This window comes from Caloenas nicobarica, chromosome 1 (assembly GCF_036013445.1).
Source record: "Caloenas nicobarica isolate bCalNic1 chromosome 1, bCalNic1.hap1, whole genome shotgun sequence".
NCBI classification, from domain to species: Eukaryota; Metazoa; Chordata; class Aves; order Columbiformes; family Columbidae; genus Caloenas; species Caloenas nicobarica.
Window position 1 is genome coordinate 5,310,484 of NC_088245.1, and position 19,236 is coordinate 5,329,719.

General features: G+C 50.4%; 1 protein-coding gene across 3 annotated transcripts in view; it reads left to right on the forward strand.

Annotated features, from left to right (window-relative positions):
- Positions 1-13,009: 13,009 nt before the first annotated feature.
- GATA3 (GATA binding protein 3) overlaps positions 13,010-19,236 on the forward strand; it is a 28,112-nt gene continuing 21,885 nt past the window's right edge. For all 3 annotated transcript variants that reach the window (XM_065650033.1, XM_065650043.1, XM_065650051.1), the window contains exon 1: positions 13,010-13,187. The gene's annotated coding sequence lies outside the window, so the exon portion shown is untranslated. The remainder of the gene's footprint in view (positions 13,188-19,236) is intronic.

The window sequence follows — 19,236 nt, forward strand, 5'->3', positions numbered from 1 at the left end:
AAAATTCTTCGCAGAAGGGGTTGTCAGGCATTAGAACAGGCTGCCCAGGGCAGTGGTGGAGTCACCACCCCTGGAGGGGTTTAAAAGGCATTTAGACCAGGTTCTTAGGGACATGGTTTAGTGCTAGAGTTAGGTTATAGTTGGACTCGATGATCCTGAGGGTCTCTTGTGAACACTGGAACAGGCTGCCCAGGGGGGTTGTGGATTCTCCTTCTCTGGAGACATTCAAAACCCGCCTGGACGCCTTCCTGTGTAACCTCACCTAGGTGTTCCTGCTCTGGCAGGGGGATTGGACTAGATGATCTTTCAAGGTCCCTTCCAATCCCTAACATTCTGTGATTCTGTGATTCTGTGATTCTTCCAACTGAAATGATTCTATGGTTCTATCTCAGTGCAGCTCCTGCAGTCTCCTCTCCTAAAAGACACAAGAAGAATAAAACAAAAAAAATGGGAGCAAATTACTGACTTCTCAGGGAAGGTGGCACTGAAGATAGTGTAATTGTAACCCTTTTCAACAGCTGAGAGGAACTGGGTTGTTTCATGGCCTGACTTGTAAGCCTTGACAGGTTTTGCAGCCGTAGGCTTTGCAGAGCTTCTGCCGAGCGATTCTCTCCCTGCTGGTAATTTGTTAAACACAAGCTGTGGCTTCACCGGCTGGTGCATTGGTGGGGACACCCTTGGGACATCACCGGGGAGCATCATGGGCAGACCCCATGGCCCCTCTTCTCCTCTCATGACTCAGGGACACCACATCACCTCTCAATAACAATTCCATCTTTTGTAAGCGGGCTGAGAGCGACCCACCTTGCAATTAGCAGGTTGTTTGGGGAGAAATGCTAATAAGCACCCTGAGGAAGGTGAACCTGGGAGGGAGGCGGATGCTGCCTTGACTCAGCGTCCTCCTGGGGCGGGGGGGGGGAAAGGATGCTCGGGATCTGCTGGACATGATTTTGTGACACAGCCTTGCTCACCCTCCATTTCCAAAGACTCTTGGGGCACCCCATCCTGGATGAGCTGGTGAAGAGCCCTGGAGGAAAGGTCACTGCTGGTTTCGGACTGGGGTTGTCCACTGACACCCTCTACCTGTGAATTTTTTGCAGCCTCTCTGCCTTTCTGCTGCCACAAACACTTTATTGCCAACATCCTTTTCATCTCTTGCTTTTCTGGTGGGTACCACTTTGCAAGAGTGCTGGAAAAACCTTAGCAGACCACTGTTGGCTGAGAAACAAAGGGTTGCCATCAAAAAAACATCCCAGGTCTTCAATCCTGTAGCCTTCAACCCCACCATCCCCCCTCATAGGTCAGTGCCGTGGGTTATAATTTGTGCTACAGTAGCTCCAGTCAGGACCTGGGGTATTATTTATCGCATTTAGTACCTGCCATCAGTCATGAAAACTTAACAAAGACCCTATTGGGTTTATCTATAGGCAGCTAAACAAACGTATCTTGCTCTCCCGTTATCTTCTTGTTAACAAAACACTATCAGGATGTTCTAAACATCAGCATTTACTGCACAAGAGCTCTTTATCTGGCATGATATATAGAGAGCCCATCAATTAGTGCAGGGGGCTTGGTAATACCTGCCACGCTTCGTTCAAAAGTCCCAGCACCATCCCAAGGCTACATCACAAGTGAATATCCTTGTGCATTTCCCGGGCTCAAGCATCCCTGCACGAGATGCGAGAGCTCATTATAAGCAGAAATCATGATAAATATATATATATATTTTTTAATATAAATCCAGGCAGGCTGAAGACTTTGCATGGAAGGAGAGAAGCAAGAGCAGCCAGGGCGCTGGATGGTGCAGGGGATGGGGAAAAAACAAACAGGCTTTTATTCAGAAAGGCTGGATGTGGATTAGGAATATAGTGAGAAAAGCCACGAGACAGCGCGTCCTCCTGACAGCAAGACCTTGTGTGCAGGATCCGTCCCTCTTGGGTCCCCACATTGTAATGTCACCACTGGTGGAGCAAGCTTCACTCTTGCCCACCATCATCTCAAAGAGGTGGACATGGCAGGTCTTGGACACCAACCACCGAGGATCCAGGGAAGCTACTTTCTCCAAACACCTCTGCTAAATTCTCCTCAGCAGAGGAGCCTCTTCACCCCACGCCATAAACCACTCACCTGCGTGTCAGCTGGACCGATGGTGTTTCACCCTCCCCCGTGGTGGTTGCATCGTAGTGGGAAAGTGATTCTTCAGATAAATGGCCGATTGGGAGGTTTAACTCCAGCTCCTGTTTGTCTCTGATTATTTGAATATCTTGCAAAACAGAAACTTTGTAAACATGCACACGACCTGGTTTGGAAACCACTGGGGCTGTATCCAAGTGATGGTTTCCTCCTGGGAGATGCTTTCCTCTAGGTGGTTCTCCAAGCCCTGGAGGCTTCATGCACTTGCAGTGGTTGGACTCATGTGGACTTCTCAGTAATTTCAGTGCCCTCATGTATGTAAGAGAAGAAGCTGAATGTTCAGAAGTTGATAGTTTTGGTCTGGTTTGTTTTTTTTTTTTTTAATTCCCAAACTAAAATAAAGGGAGAAACACTGGAGGAGCTGGGGCTGGGTTGACCTCTGCCTGGCTTTGAAGAGGTGGCATCAAACATTTAAACGAAATAGGTGATAAAACCAGTGAAGCCAGTGACAGGAGCTGGAGAGGGCAGATGGAATCAGAGCTTTGGGCCAGGCTGCTGCAATTAGGAGTGTGTTCTGTACCAAGCTGAGCAGGACGCTGTAGGAGGAAGGCCAGAGAGGTGCAGCAATACAGAGAGATAAGATCCTGGAGCAGCGCTGGAGCTGTCTGGACAGAGAAGAGTAGGAGGCACCACAGCTTATCACCGTGGGCCATCTTCTCCTCCTCTTTCACATCCACAGCAGACCTGATGCCGCAGGACTGTCCAAGCAGCCGCCCAACCCTCGCCCATCCCCGCATCACCCGTCAGGCATCGTGGCTGCGAGACCCATCGCAGCAGGGTGGGGGTATCTGTCCCAACAAGGAAACGCAGACCTCCAGAGGTGTTTAGCTGCCTGAGAACAGAGACAGAAAGAGGTTATAAGTATCTTCAGGCCAAGGAGTCGTGATCCCAGGCACTGAGAGGTGGTGGGGCTGGTGGTCAGCAGATGCTGGACGTGGACATTTGGCTTCAGTGCTAAATTCACGAGTCCACGAAAAGGCATTTGTGCCTTTATCCGCGCTGTTCCCAGTGGGAAAGGGCTGCTAAAAGCCAGCCCAAAGCGCCGCATCGCATTCAGTCTCCAGAGGCAAAGGATGGGGCTGAAATAAAATCCAGCAGCATGGCCCCATATGGGCAAAGCCCGGCTGGTGGGGAGGGAGCACCTCTAGGTTTGCGGGGTCCCGTTCCTGCAGTGCATTAACCCATTGTCCTCTTACAGCCAGAGCTGGATTTAACACCCTTAACCAGCTCCTAAGACCACGAGAAGGATTCCCTATGAGTTATACCCACAGCCAGAAAGCCCAGCTAAGGAGCCAGGTAGAAATTGGACTTTAAAAGAAAATCACCCCAGCGAGGGGGTGGTCATTGCTGACGGTTATTTAGTTGCTTGGTTTTGGGAGGTGCTTGGTTTTGCAGGGCAAATCTCTGTGTGGGTTTTACATTCAAATATTCACCTCACACCGCTCTGATACCATTGCTGTTGGCTGTTTTTTCCTCCAACTGCTATTAAAGTTACTATTTGATAGAAGAACAAAAGACAAATAGGAATCATTGGTGCAAAACCTTGCCATCTAAGCCTGATCTTTCTGGACCAGGAACTGTAAGCCCCTGATCTGTGTGATATATAGTTTGGGTACAATAATATCTGTTACAGTTATTATTACCTATATTACAAAGATGTGCCCCCCCCCAAAAAAAAAAAAAGGAAGAGATTGCACACGTGCCGGCTGGTTTCTCTGTTAAGGGAAAAAAAAAAAAAAAGAAAGAATAAAAGTTTAATAAACGTGTGCTGTGTTGTGGATGACTTTGTGGCGACCTTTGTTGCAAATGGCCTATGCATGCGGAATAATGGTCTCCGTGCAGAGAGGGAAATGGCTTAGTGCTATCATCGTTGCCTCGGTAACCATCAGAGTCTCCATCTAGCAGAGAGAAATGAGTTATGAAAAGGCTTGAGTGAAGAAGGGATTAACACATGATCCCAGGGACAGCATGTCAATCAAAATCAGCGGAGAAATTACACTGCTCTATTTGAGAATGTCTCCGGAAACGCAGCCTTAGTGTGTGGATGTATGTGGATGTATGCAGGCATGATGGAGAGATGTATAGCTTGGAGCCTCGTAGGGAATATATATGTTTTTAAAATAAAGATAGTGCAAGATATCTACGAGCACTGGTGTGCACACGCACAAGCACCCCCTGTGCACACTCTGCCTATATGTTCATGTCCAAACATACGCATGAGGCATCTCTCCATAGGGACACACCTTTGCAATGCCCATATGATGCATGGCCCCATGCTCACTGGGCTCCAGGCTACCCCAAGCAGCCAAGCAAATGAAAACCACTAGAAAAATTTTTTTTAAAAATCTATAAATAAAAAAAATACTTATTTGATCCTGAAATTTGTTTGTCCTCACTCCCGTCCTCACCAGGTTTCGTTAACCTATGTGTGATGGCACCCCACGTTCCTGCAGGACAGCCCAGGGCTGAACCCCCTGAAGTCCTTTGTGCACCTCTAAAAGGGAGAGCAGAAGGAATTGGTTCCCCTATAACACCCAAAATGCAAACGCCAGGGCAATATGGAGACCATAGCTTCAGACTGAGGGCCTCGGTGCCTTCACCTGAATATCTTCTGTCAGCGTCACACTCCTGAGCTCTGCAACTTGTAGGTCAAGGGCACTGGAACACAACTCACTATTAACTCCCTCTTGGTTTTAGCTATGGCAAACTCTGCGGTAGTTACAACCCCCGGTGCTGCTCAGCCGTGTGTAGCTGTGCACACATTTCCTATGGTGATTGTTTGCCTTGATTCAGCTGAGAAGCTTTACATTCCCTGAGACCAGAGTGAGTTTTCTGCTAATGTCGGGAGCAAAATGTGATTGCTGGGAAGGGAGGGCTCGTGCGGCTTCATAGCTGAGGAGTGTGGCTGGAAAAGGCCTCAAGTATTTGTTCTGTTCAGTGGCCACTTCGGTAATAGAAAACTTTCTCTTCCAGGAAATTCTTTCTCTCTTTTTTTTTTAAGCAGATGATTATTACAGGAAAAGTAAAATTTCTCTTTGGTTTCTTCACTGCCTGCTGAGTCTCCCAGGCTGCCCCCATGCTGAGAAGTACGAGAGCACTCGGGGAATGGATTTGCCCCCCAAAAACATTGCTGGATCACCCCGCCCTCCACAGATCCAGGTTCTCCCAGCACATCCCACTCACGGCCACAGCACGGACCCCTTGCACCCATGGTCCTGCACCCCCATGTGAACCCCGTGCACAGCTCATCCTACACCCACAGCTGATCCACACCTCATGCAGTTTGTTGCTTTACATCCCTATATGTTCCCTGTGTGCGTAGCCTCTTCACCTGCCCCCAACCTGCCATACCCCATCACCACAGGCAAGCTCTTCCATACATCCCTAATGCACAGACACATATGGCATCTCCCTCACCCCCTTACAGCCCTCGCTCCAACACACACGTCACCCCCAGGACCACAACTCTACACCCAGATTCTCAGCCCTGCCCTCACGTACTGTTTGCACAAATGGACCTTCTTGGATGCAATTTGGAGTTTTCCCCTGCACACAAACACCGTCTGGCCCCCTTCACCCACACGTTACAACCCCCCCATACACATCTTCAAGCCCCTACAGCTGCACCCACTCACCTGGGATGCACCTACCTACACCCTGCAGCCTCTCATGTAAAACACCCAGAATCAAACACAAACGTGGATGCCATCAAAATACACACATCGTGCAAATGCTCCCAAACATGCCCCCCCGCCCCGCCCCCCCCAATGGACAAAGACACCCCCAGCCTAGCCAGGGTCACCAGTAAACCCTCCACCAAGGGTTTCCATGACCTTCCACCACCGTGAAACCCTTGACCCTGGCTTTTTGGGGTTCTCCAAGCCCTGCATCTGTCCCCACACCCCATCCTCTTCCTTCCCCCGCTCCTCGCTTTCCTTTCTCTTGGGTTTATTTCCCCTCATCTCCCACTCTTTCCCTCTTTCCTTGTCTCTCCCTCGCCACATCCCCAGCCTCCCACACAAGTTTAAAGCCATCAGCCCAGCCAACGGTTAACCAAATCGCCTTGACCTCTCTGCTATTTGATATTCGCCTCCTTGACACTCATTTAGGAGCGCGCAGCGGTAAAGCAGACATTGGACAAGTCCAGCCTGAAACCAAAGCCCTATGAAAGGAGGAGAGAGATCAGAAGAACCTGATAGCTAGGAACTTGTTCTCTCCAAAGGCTTTCTGGACATTTTAGCCTGGATCAGGGGTCCGTGGAGCGCCAGTTCGTCGCCAAGCAGGGTGTAAACGTTAAATGTTAGCTATTTGTTCCAGAGATTGGCATGAAGATCGAGCCTTTCTGCCTCCTCTCCCCGCCTGGCCCCCCTCCCGCAGTCTCTCCGGCCCGTCCAGAGTCTCACAGACACTCATTCATTAGCGGTTTAATAACCCTCCCGACGTGATAACATCCTTTACTCCTGGCTCTGTGAGCGGAGGTGACCCTGGCGGGGTGGGGAGGTGGGGGCTGCTCACTCGAGATGCTGTGGGGCGGGGAGGGGGCTCAGGGGTACCGGGCAGCCAGTACGAGCTGCCCCTGATGCGATTGCCGGGTGAAGAAAAGCATCTTCCTCCCACTCCCTTGAAAAAAAAAAAAACAAAAAACAACAAAACTCAACTTTGGTGCTCAAGTCCCCAAAAGTTCGCAGGGTCCCCAAGCCCGGATCGAGGGGGACACACCCGCTGCCCATCCCGGTCCCCCCCTGGCGCCCCGTGTCCCCGGCCCCACCGCTGGACCCCCCCGGCGCCCTTCTCGGATGATGCAGAGATGCTGGTGGTACCTCACCTGATCAAGCCCCATATTATTATTAAATGGCTCTAATTGCAACGTTTATCGCATTTGCCCCGTAACTGCGGATCCAGGCATCTGAAGCAACCTTTCGAGACTCTGATTAGTTCAGCTTCGTTCAGTGCCTTTTCCTCCCTCTCCTTTCTCCCCATCATTTTTTTTTTCTCCCCTCGCTCCCTTTCTGCCCGACTTTCATGCGCTGCAGATAAGATATAAAATACTCTATCGGGATACTGTAATATTAAAGATCAAAAGTGGCATCAATTGAAGACCAAACGCACGGAAAACAAAGGGGAAGGCTGGGAGATGTTCATCAGCTAATTACAACTGCAAATATTATGCAAATTTATCTTGGCACAGAAACGGAGAAAGCGAGTTTAAGTGCGGAGATAATGCTGGAATATTGAATGTTCAGCTGAGGGTGGGACGTGGTCCAATAAATTCATCTGAGGGAGAACCGGTATTATATATATATATATGTATATTCCTACCACGTCATCTACACTTCAGATTGGGGGGGGGCGGATATAAAAAATTGCGGTTATAATTGATACTTGAAATTCCTTGACAAATATTGCAGGGAATATACGGTGGAGGAAGAGCAGGGAAGCAGAGATTGCCGTTCGGATGGGATTTGTGAAACACCGCATATAAAATGATGAACCTATAGCAGGGAGACGTGCATTTGCAACACGGACACGGGTGGTGGTGAGGGGAAGGTCCCCCCCGCTCAAACCCCCAAGTGGGAGCCTTTCCCTTTAGGCAAAGGGAGAAAAAATAATAATAATAAAGTTATTTTTCAACCTCATTTCAGAAGCGTCTCCCGCTTCCTGGAAAAAAAAGGACCGAGCTGGACCTGGTTAATGATTAAATACGGTCCCTGTGCCGTGAGAGCCAAGAAGGGATGAGAGGGAGCCAGGGAAACTTAAACCAAGGCAGAACAGAGCTGCCGGCACCTGTCCCCAGAAATTTTAACATCAAGAGTGTCTGTACACAAAGGAAAAAAAAAAATTTTAAAAAATGACGCACAGCAAATTGACCACGAAGAGGATTTTAGGCATCATTTTCTCTCCTGTGCTGCCCAAGAAATGAAGAGATGGGGATGCTCTGACGGGGAGTCAGGAGCACCCCCAGAACCTCGGCAGGATTTTGGGGCTGGGTTGAGTCTTTGTCATCTTTAACCCACGCGGTGGTTCAGTCGAGATCAACTTTTGGGCTGAGTTGTTATTGCACTGGGAATCTCCCCACTCCAACTCATCCCCTAAAGGGGGGTAGTGGTGGTTATTCACCACAAAAAATATCTGAAATGCATCTTTTCCCTGCGCAGGTGAGGAGGCAGACACCGCCTGCTCCTTCCCTTCAAGGATTCCAACGGACACATTCAAGCCCAGCAAAATATCAGCAGATCTTCCCCTCCTCAGGCACACGAATATCAATAATTTCTGGTGATTTTCCCCCCCCGCCCCTTTTCATTTCTGCAGCCAGAAACACAGAGCAGCGTTCATTTGCATACAAAGCAACCCGCGGAGTTTCTCCAATTTATTAAAAAAGAAAAAAAAAAAGGAGGGAGAGAAAGGGGAGAGACTCACAGCAGAAATCTTATCGATTTTTTGCTATGCGTGTATTTATTTGGCAACGGGGCGGGGAGAAAATTGAACATTATTGGCAGCCCTCCCTTCTAGAAAAAAAAAAAAAAGAGAGAAAGAGATGCAAATTGTGCTTTATCGTAACCCGGCTCCGTGCTTTAGTCAATGTTTATGATATATTATCTCCCCCTTAAATAAAAAATCAACCATGTAAAATCTCGCAGCCACCAACAGGAGAAACTCTGGTCGATTTTCTGAATTCCAGTCTGAAAGTGACACACTAATTAAAGCGCCTCATCCCCCCAACTTCTTTTTATTATTATTATCAGATTTACCTTATATTTTTCCCTTAAAAAAAAAAATCCGTTTCGCTGCCCCCAGGATAAAACTGAACTAAAATAAGGACCCCTTTCTTTTTTTTTTTTTTTTCCCCCCAACGTTGCCCATCGCTTTCCTCCATCAGATTCATTGTGATGTATTAGATGCAATAAATTATCCCATGTAACAAAACATTGGGAGCTGAAAGGGTGATAATCTGGAAAGCAGAGATAAGGATTCATTATTCCGAATCATTATGAATCCAACGTTGCCTCTGACTTCTTTCTTAATCAGCTCCTCTGATCCTGGATATGTGAGCAGCACAGATAAGGAAAGAGTCATTTATAATTCTGTACCTCGTCTAATATTTTAAATAAAGTCAGAGGCAAGAAAACGCTATAAAACACAAGCAAGAGGCGGGCTCCGAATGAAATATCACTTCGATGTTGTTAGAGCCGCAGTGAGATTTAATTAAAATTCTCCACTTCCACGTGCTTTATATATTTTTTTATAAATATATTTTGCACCTTGGCTATAATGGATAGGAATTTGCAACTGGGGCTATTTATTTGGGTCTGGGATTTGACTTTATTTCCAAGTCCCTCATTTGGCTGAATGGAAGATGTGGACGGGGAGGGGGGGGATTATTTTAATTTCCGAGGTTCCCCCCCGGCCTCGCTCTCCCTCCCTACCGTTCACACAAAGTCATTAGGTCGATCCCACCGATGTAGGAGGCTGCGTTTAATGGAAATCGTTTTAAAGCGAATATACGCTGCGCACACAAAGCACAGGATCGATGCCAAACCGGCTGATTTGGGGAGATCAAGCCAAGGGCCCTTTCTCCCCCTCCTCGGAAATGTAGATTGCAACGATGATATTAAAAAAAAAAAAATCCTAAAACTGTGTTTTCACAGCCGGGGAGGTGGAAATTATTGATTATTGACAACTTTTCTCTGGGGTGGGGGGCAGAGGAAGGCGGGTTTTCTCTCCAAAGCAGACAAGGCAGTTTAGTTATAGCGAATAAACCACCCCTAACCTCCTTTCTGCAACCGACGTAGCGGTTATCGCGAACAATAACGTATGGATTATATTTATGGAGGGTCCGACTGCAAATCTTGGTTCGGGAGGAGCCGAAATCGATTGTGTGTGTGTGTGTGTGTAGGTATTTATTTCGATGTATACGCGTCTCGGTGTGTGCCAGGAGGAGAGCAAGAGATGGGATTAGCCATAGGCACTCGGAGAACCACTGACTCCCCCAGTTAGTTGGAAAACACATCGAAAAAAAAAATCTATTTAAAAATATATATTCTGTACATATAGGGACTATAAATACCCACCCGCCACATATATACATATTCCACATATACACACACGCACAAGGAAAAAAATACATGTGTGTATATATATATACACATGTATTTATTTATTTAAATGACCTCTGGCTACCTGACTACTGTTTTTAATGTACATTCGGACCTAAACTGCAGGCATCAGGGAAGGTCTGTGATATGTGTGATAAACCCCGGGTGCCATTTAAAGCCTCATTAGTTATGTTTAACCTTTGAATCACCAGCCATCATAGCTGGGAATGAACTTCACGGTGCGGGGTGAATGCGGGAGGGGGGTCTGTGTGTGTGTGGATGCGCCTGCGCCTCTACCCAAATTCCCTCTTCCCACCTCCCCCCTCCCGCCCCCATCAAGCCCCAGCCAGGGGAATAGAGACAATAGAGCAGGGGCTCCATCTCCGTGGGCTTCCCAAGCGGTTTTTTCAGGAGAATCCTTGATTTTTCGTTTCCCCGTTTCAACGATATTCTCAGACATACAGCTCCCTCACCCTTCCCTTTATTTTATTGTATTTTTAATCCTCGGCAGTTTTGGAAGGATCCGGCAACATCGTCTTCCACGCTGATCTCGCCTCCCTCGTCCAGCACTACTTCGGGGAGGAGAAGTCCTGGCGAGCGGAAGATTTCCCAGGGATTTTCCCTGTCCGGTGATGGGGAACACCACCATCCCCCCCCGCCCCGGTGTTTTTAGCCGTATTTTCCTTTTTTTTTTTTTTAATCCACACCCTGCAAGGATCTAACCCCGGTTCCTCCACTCGGTGAAAACCACTTAAGCCTCGTGGCTTCAAAACACTCGTTTTCGAAGCCTTTCCCTAGCAAAAGCCACATTTTTTAGCGAGGGTAGCTGGGCTCAACCCACCTTCCCCGCTGTTGGGGTGTTCGAGCTGTTTCCATCGGTGTTTCTCGGTGGGAAGTCTCCCTTCGCAGCTCTAATTAGCTTTAAGTTATTACCTTAATTGAATGTGTTTTCTAAAGATAGAATTGGGAGGCGATCGCGTTACCTTTCACCTTATAGAGTCACTCTAGAAGCGGAGATAGCGAACGCCTAACGTCAGCAGAAAAAGGAAAAAAAAAAATCCCTCCAAGAGTAGGAGTATACATATATTTTTTTTTTTTCCTTAAGTGATCAATTTTCGTCCCCGTTTCTGAGGCGCCGGGTTGCGCCGGGACTCAGCGCCGCCGGGATGCGCGGGATCTGCTCCGGGTACCGCGGAGATGGGCCGGGGGGGGGCGGTTCTGCCTCCCCCCAAAACGGGAGGGGGAGGTCTCCCACTCGTGGGGCCTGAGGGCTGCTACACGCACCTCGTTTACTCCCTCGAATAAAGCTCTTGTGATTTATTCTCGTGAGAGCGTTTCACGCCAGTGCTGGATGTGGGGTTTGACGTTAAACTGGAGGGGGGGTGGGGAGTGTGTTTCTCCCCCCTCATCCCTACTTTTTTCCACCTCCTCATTTCTTCTCCCATCCCGAGAAGTGCTGCCCACTCCAGTAACAGCGTGGACACCCCAGGACGCGTTTTCCGTGGCTGATCCTCCGAGTCTTGTCCGGTTTTCCCGACAGATGCCCCCCTACCTGGGAGAGCTTTGCAGAAATATCAATAATAAAAGAATAATAATAATAATAAAAAAGAGCATCACCAAACCGCAGAGAAGTTTCCTTGCGAGCAAATCTGCCGGTGGATCAATGAGGGGGAGTGGGGGGTACACAGAGACTACAGCACTGGGTTTTGGGGACTGACACGAGTGGAGTTAAATGTGGAAAATCAGTGTCCCTCCCGCCAGTCTCCCCATCTCCTCTCATGGCCGCAAGATTTGGGGAATCCTCCGGAGCCTGCTGCATGGCCACAGTCTGGCTCCCAGGCTTCTCCCCCGGCCCCAGAGCAGTTTCGTGAGGGCTTTTGTCTTCCCCCGCCTCCTCCCCAGCCCTCGAAATCCCCCAGGTCTTCACTGGGAGGGGGAATTGGGGGGCGGGCGGGGGCTGCAGCTCCCCGCGGCGTGTCCCGTTTGCTCTGCACGGAGGTCGCGGGTTCAAGCCCGTCCTGGCTCTGGGAGAACAGACCGTGGGGGGACGGACAGACCCCCGGGCTGGGACCGACCTCCAAGGTCGGTATCTCTCTGCAGAGGTGCCGAGAGCCTTCCTCGTCCCGGTGAAGAGGAGGGGACACGGGGGACAAGGGGACAGTGTCCCCAGCTCTCGAAGTGCCAAGGGATGCGTGTGGTCTATGGTTATTTTTTTTTTCTGTCCAGATTCTGGAGCCATACACAGGCACATGTACAAAATAAAAAATTAATAATAATGTAAAAAAAATAAATAAAGGAAAACAGAGTGAATAAAAGTCTGTCCCGAGGAGGAGGGGGGACGGAAAAGAAACAGCTCCTCGTAGCTAATGCCACCGCTTTTCCTCGAAAGCTTTCAATGCAAGCGGAGAGACCCCCGGCGTTATTTGTATGATCGTACGCTTAATTGTATTTCTTTTTTTTTTTTTTTTTTTTTCCCTTCTCTCTTCCCAGGCGTTGCAGCCTCACGGCAGCGACAGTTTCTCCCGGGACGGGTTACATCACGCTCACACCTCTGCGAGCCCCAGTACCTGGCACATCCCGCCCCCCCGCAACCAGGCCCTGCCCCTGTCCTCCCACCCCACCTCCCCGCCCCATGTGATTCCCGGGATGGGTGTGTAAAGAAATGGCCCATCATATTTCTCTCACTCTTTCTCTGCCCTTTCCCAACCCGGAAGAGCTCTGATCTTCAGCCCAGCCCGGAGGAGGAGGAGGGCAAGGGTGGGCGTTTGGAGGATGCGGCTCCCCCAGGTTTTCCCCCTCGCTGGGACCTTTGGAGATGCCAACAGCCGCGGCTCCGCTGCTCCCGCACGGCTGCCCTGAGAGCTCCAGCGGAGCGGGTCAGAATAAGAAGCGTCTGCCCAGGTCAGTGAATGCTCCGATTTGTGTGTATGTATGTTGTATGTTCCCCCACCTTTCTTCTTCCCTTTTTTTTTTTTTTAATTCCTTCACCTCCTCCTTTTTCTCCTACTCCACGTGGAGGGAATTAGGATGGGGATTTGGGCTCAAAGGGCAGCAGCCGCCGGCTTGAAACTCAACCCTTATTACTTGCGGTGTGCGTGTGTGGTGAGGGGGGGGCGGAATTTGGTTTTCCCGATGACCTTGGGGAAAGGCATCCCCCACCCCCCCGCCCTTGCCCGGGAGGGATCCGAAATTTGGGAAGCGGGTGAGAAAAAGCTGTTTTGCCTCTGGGTGTTAGGAGCAAAGGAGTGAGACTGGGATGGTCGGGGGTGGGAGACACGGCACTGTCGTATTTGGATTCGAAATACTCACCTCAGGACGCGAAGGGATGTATCTTTGTATAGGGGATTGGGGCCTTTCCGTGCCTGGCTTCTTACCTATGTGCATATATCTTTGTATATACAGACCAACATACGCGTATCACTTGTAATTTTGCATACAGCGATGTCCGTGCGTGTGCCGCTATCTGCTAGCGCAGCTGCCAGCAGCAGGACGCCTGCGTTTCCATACTATTCCTGTGTATAATACCCGCCGATGTTGATTTGCTTATGTTAGGTCAGTCCGTGCTGCATAGCACATAATATATACTATATATTTAGCACGATATATTTTTATGTTAAAATAGGTATAGTATATAATATATAACAAGCACACTATGCTTCTAATAGGATCTAATTAGGGCGATCTTCCGCCCATTTTCTGGGGATCTTCCTCCTTTGATACCTTGTAAACCCAAATCACAGCTACTCCAGCCGCGGAGGGGGGATGTGCCGTTAAGACAGGCTGAGGTGAGGGGGAGCTGGCTCCGTTTCGGGACCCCGCACCTTCCCCTCTGCCCCGCCGCCCCGGGGAGATCCGTCCTGGGCTCCGGCAGGACTCGGTGCCCGAAGGACGAGAGGAGACTTTCCCCTTTCTCTCGGCACTCCTGGATTTAGATCTCTTTCCTCCTTCCTCTCCTCGCAGGAAATTTTTCCACCCCTCAGACTTGGCAGGGGGGTTATTTCAGGAGAGAGCCTGGAAATGGCTCGGGCTGTCCAGAAATGCGCGTTAGCTGTCATTGTGCATCTTCGAAACAGAAAGAGCAAAAAATACGTGTATATCTATGTATCCATCTACCCAGCCATTCATCCACCCCAGTTCCTCTTACCTTCACATGTCCGTACAAAGGCAGCGGGGCTCTGGGTGACGGATTTTAATGCAACCGGATAATTAATAACCACCGGCCCTGCTTGTTTTCTCCATTATTAATGGGCCGCAGGTGCGGAGCGGGGAAGCCGGGACTCGACGGTGCCGCTGCGGCGACAGTCCCGGCCGGACCCCTGTCCCTGGTCCCCGGGCACACTGGGGACAGCATTCCCGGACACCTGAGCAGGCAGGGGGGACAGAGAGAGTCCCGGCAAGCCAGGGGGCACAGGAAAGGAGAAATAGGCTCTTAGGAAGGAAGGAGAAGGAAGTTCTTCCCCCACGGCACTTCGCTCCTGGCTGGGGCAAAGCGCTTCCTTCTCCCCGGGGATCTATTTTTCTTTTTTTTCCTACAGAGCCGAGGGTGGTGTTTTAATTTCGAGGGAGGGAAAAAAGACGAGGAGGTGCTTCCTCCCAGGGGCAGATAGGGAGTGGGGTGCGGTGTGGGGGGTGAGACCCAGCTGAGGGGGGTCTGCTCGGTCCCTGGGATGCGGGCAGCATCTTAGGAGTGATGGGGCCGGGGCGGGGGGAAGAGCTTCTCAGGGGTGCCTACAGGGGCATGTCAGGGGAATTTGGGGTGATATAGTTCCCCTGCCTCAGAGCAAAAAGAAATCGCGCAGATTTTGCCGTCCCCCCATCCTCCGGTACTATTCGAATTTGGGAGCTTGGGACAGGAAAGGTGAGCCCCCCATTTACGGAGCGGGGTTGTCATGCGGGGTTGCACCGGGGCGGGGGTGGCTGTGGACACGGGAGGTAAATTTTGGAAGCGGGGTGGAGTGTGCAGGAATTGCTCTGAACCAGCGGCAGCCGGGAGTTTCCCGGAGCAAATCGCTCCGTTTTTAATCCCGGGAGGTCAGGATCTGCCCCTGCGCCTCGCCAAGGAGCTGGTGTTAATTCTGCCGCCTCTTCTCACGCCAACCACCTGGCGATTTGTGTTTTCTGCTTTATCAAAGTCCCAGGGTAATTTCTGCTTTTGAAAACGGGGAAAAAAAAGTCATTAAACCCGACGGCAACTTCACCTTCTCCTTGGGGCGAGAGGGAAAGGGCGCCGGTTTAAAACCCACAAGATATTTCGCCTTCGCTTCAGTCCGCCTGCAAATGTACCGCTCAAAACGATCCTGGGCGACAAAGCAAAGCCGAGAAACACGAAATAAACCCCCCTCCCCTTTTTTTTTTTGTTGCTAATGTGCATTTCTTGAACCTCGCCTTAATTTGGAGTGGCTGTTCAGGCGGATTTCTGGTGTTTTTTTGGTTTTTTGGTTTTTTTAATTTATCAGACAGAAGCCTTTCCGTACCGGGGGGAGGGATGCCCGGTGCCGCGGCGGGATCCGCGCAGCGCGGAGTGTCTGAGAAAAAGGAAAAAAAAAAAAAAAAAAAAGGAAAAAAACCCGGAAAGAGCACAGGAGAAGCCCTTTTCAAGCCATCCCTTTGCTGTTTGAGAAAGGGAAAGTGGGAGGGGAGGGGGGGGAAAGGGAGAAAATTGACTTACCGGGTTGAGCTTGAAACCGGGGCTGTACTGCGGAGGGAAGGAGGGAGGAAGGAGCTGGCCTCTGCCTCCCCTCCCGGAGCAGGACGGGTGACACGGTGCGCGTGTGTGTGTCCCCCACTTCTCCCCTTTGCCCGGCTCCTTTTCGCGCAGTTTGGGGAATGTGTCGGGGGGGAGAGGTCGCCTCTGGGACTTGCGGAGCCGGTTTTTGATCTTTCTCAGACCTTTTTTTCTTTTTTTTTTTCCACTCCTGCAGTGTCCCGGGGCAGTCGCCCTCCTCTCAGCTCCAAAGAAAGGGGGGGTCGGGGGAAAGGAGGAGGGAAAAGAAAAGTCCCAGTTTCTCTCCTCCCAATTTTAATTCTACGAATTTCTTTTCTTGGGCAGAGCAGGGTTTTCCCCCTTCTCTTCCGCGCCGGCCGCCCCCGTCCATCAAACAGCATCATTTGAGCTGAAAAAAAGTGTGTGTGTGTTCGGGGGTGGGGGGGGTGGTGGTGGTGCACGAAGGGAGAAAAAATTGGACCCGGTGTAATCAGACGTTGAGTTGTTCTCGGTGAATTTGCGTTGCTCAGCACTTCTTTGTGTGCGTGTGTTTATGTTTCCTCTCGATCTTCGCGAAGGAGAGATAAATGAATTATTAGAAGAGAACGGAAATATATATGTGTCTATATTGAAAAAGAAAAAGTAAAAAAAAAAAAAAGATAAACCACCCGTGTGGCTGGTTTCGAAGCGGAGGGGAAGGCTCACATGAGATAAGAGAGCTGCAGAAACGCCAGTCTAGTATCTCGGTCTCTCTTTTTCTATTATTATTATTATTATTATTATTATTATTATTATTATTATTATTATTATTATTATTATTATTACTTTGCCAGCCCCTAGCTGGAGGGATGCTGATTATCGTTTTACTGATAAGGAGAGGCGGGGGTTGGCCTTGGGGGGAACAGACCACAATTCCCGCCTGATTCAGGAAGGGGAAAATTTAAAAAAAAAAAAAAAGAGGAAAACAAAATATTCCCTCTTCTCTCTGTCTTTGTTTAACGCCGGGTTCCTCTCCCCCGGCAAGAGAGCAAGTTGCTGTACACGGGGAAAAAAAAAAAAAAAATCTTCGGTGCTTTGCCCTGGGCCGTGTCCTCTCCATAACCCTCCGATCCGTCGCTCCCGGCTGTTTGTACAGCTTTACCTGTACTATTCTGGTACCCTGTTTAAAAATAATAAAAAAAAATCCCAGCCCAGCAAACGTAACTTAATCCTCTTTCAGTCAATTGTAGTCTAAAAGGGGGCTAAAAGGAGAGGGGGGGAAAAAGGGGAGGGTGGGGAGGAGGGGGCTTTTTCTGCCTGTCCCCGCCCCGAGGTGCCAGTGGCAGCCGTGGGCACCAGTGTGGACGGAGGCGGCGGATGGCCCCGGGCTCCAGCACCAGAAAAACCTCCACTTGTGTCTATTTTTACTGAAAAAGAGCAAGAGGAAAAGCGCGGGGACACACACGCACAGCTTTAGTGCCCTTTGACTGCTCATTTTCAGGGGTGTGGTAGGCGGGGTAACGACCCCATCTCCTCGAGTTTGGGATTTTTCGTTATCGATATATTTTTTTTTTTTTTATTTTCCTGTCCTTTGGGACTTTCAGTGACTTTTGTCAAAAGTGTTTCCTCCTGGCCTTTTTAGCGCCAGATCTAGCCCCATTTCATATCCTCCCCCAATCTCTTCCCTAACTAGGAGGGATGCTGGAGTTCCCCTCCCTGCGAGCCGCCCCCCCATCAGAATTAACCCCCGGAGCCCCCGAGCCTTATCTGGCGGCTGGTGGCGAGCTTGGGGCTAATTGCTCCAACAATGGGCTCCTATTAACGCGGAGCTGTCACTGGAAACCCTGCTGGGGGCTGCGCGGGGCGGGGGGGGCGAGGTGATGGATCTACAGCCACAGCCTGGGAAAAGGATGGTCAAGGCCAGCGGTCCTCGCAAAAACCGTGGGGATCACAAATTAATCCGAGGGGACGGCGGGGGGGAAAGAGGAGCTTGCCTTCCCCCCCACTCTTTTTTTTTTTTTTCTTTTTTTTGAGGGGATTGTTTTCGCGGTTTCCACCAAGCTGGGAAGATCGCGGCCGTGAGACCGGGGTGAAAATTTAGGGTGTCCACCTCCCGAAATTGGGGCTGTGGCTGCGAGAGGGAGGCGGCGTGTTAGGTCCCGCATTGATACCCCCTGTCCCTCCAGCCGGGGCAGGACAGGGTGCTCAGGACTGTTCCCACTTCTTCCCCCCTGCCACTGATCAGTCTTGGTGTAGCTATTGACTTATTTTATTTTTTAAAATTATTTTTTACTTTATTAATTTTATTTTGCATTATACATTCCATGCCCTCCAAACAGTTGGATGAAAGTGGTTTCCCCCTTCACCCGGACGGGGGAAAGGCACGTTTTCTCGATGGCTTAGCAATTTTGTGACCTCTAGACAGAAATTCCCTTCCTGTGGTCCAACGGCTGTAGGTCCCAGGGCTATAACTGCGGGAAGTGGGGGTTGGGAATCTCAGCTCACCTGCCCAAAGATCCCAATTCAGCACTAAGACCCCCCCGATGTTAAAAGATATTTCTATTTGAAGTGACTTTTTTCCAAGGGCTGGAGACCGCTCTCGCCCGCTTGGTCTGCTTGGAGTCTGGCGAAATTTGGAGAGCGGGGATAGAGGGGCAAAATCCTGGGAAACACTTCGCCCTCACGCCCATAAAATGCATTAAACTTGAGGGGGGGGTGGGCAGAAAGTTTGTGCTCTTGTCTGCAAATAAATGCATTGTAAATGATGCTCTCCTCTTTACAGTCCTCGTTCTCTCAAAGAAATCCCTTCCCAGAGAAAAGGGGTGGGCAAGGGACCCCCCCCGGTGCTGCGCACCCCGCCGGCACCCCATATCGCCGGGGTGTCCGGGGGAGCCGCCGTGGGGCTCCAGGTGCGGAGGGAGGTGGCGAGGAGCCCCCCCAAGAGCATCAGGAGAGATCGCGGTGGTTCTTACCCCGCAGTGCACCCCAATAACTGGAGCAAGGAAAGGGGGTATCCTGCAAAACAAAAAAGCTGCAGGCAGAGCGGCTTCTGTCTAACTGGGGGGAGAGAGGAAACAGGAGCTTTCCCGGAGCGAATTAAAACCCCCGGCTCCAGGAGGGCCGCGAACATTCCCCCCCACCCGGCACTCCCCCTTCTCCCGTCCTCCTAATGGGCTGCCGGGAGCGGTGCCCGGCTCCCCCCGGCCGCCGGGGCTCGGCTCTCGGCACCGGCGGCGTCAGTGCGGCTGGACAGCGAGGGGCAGCGCC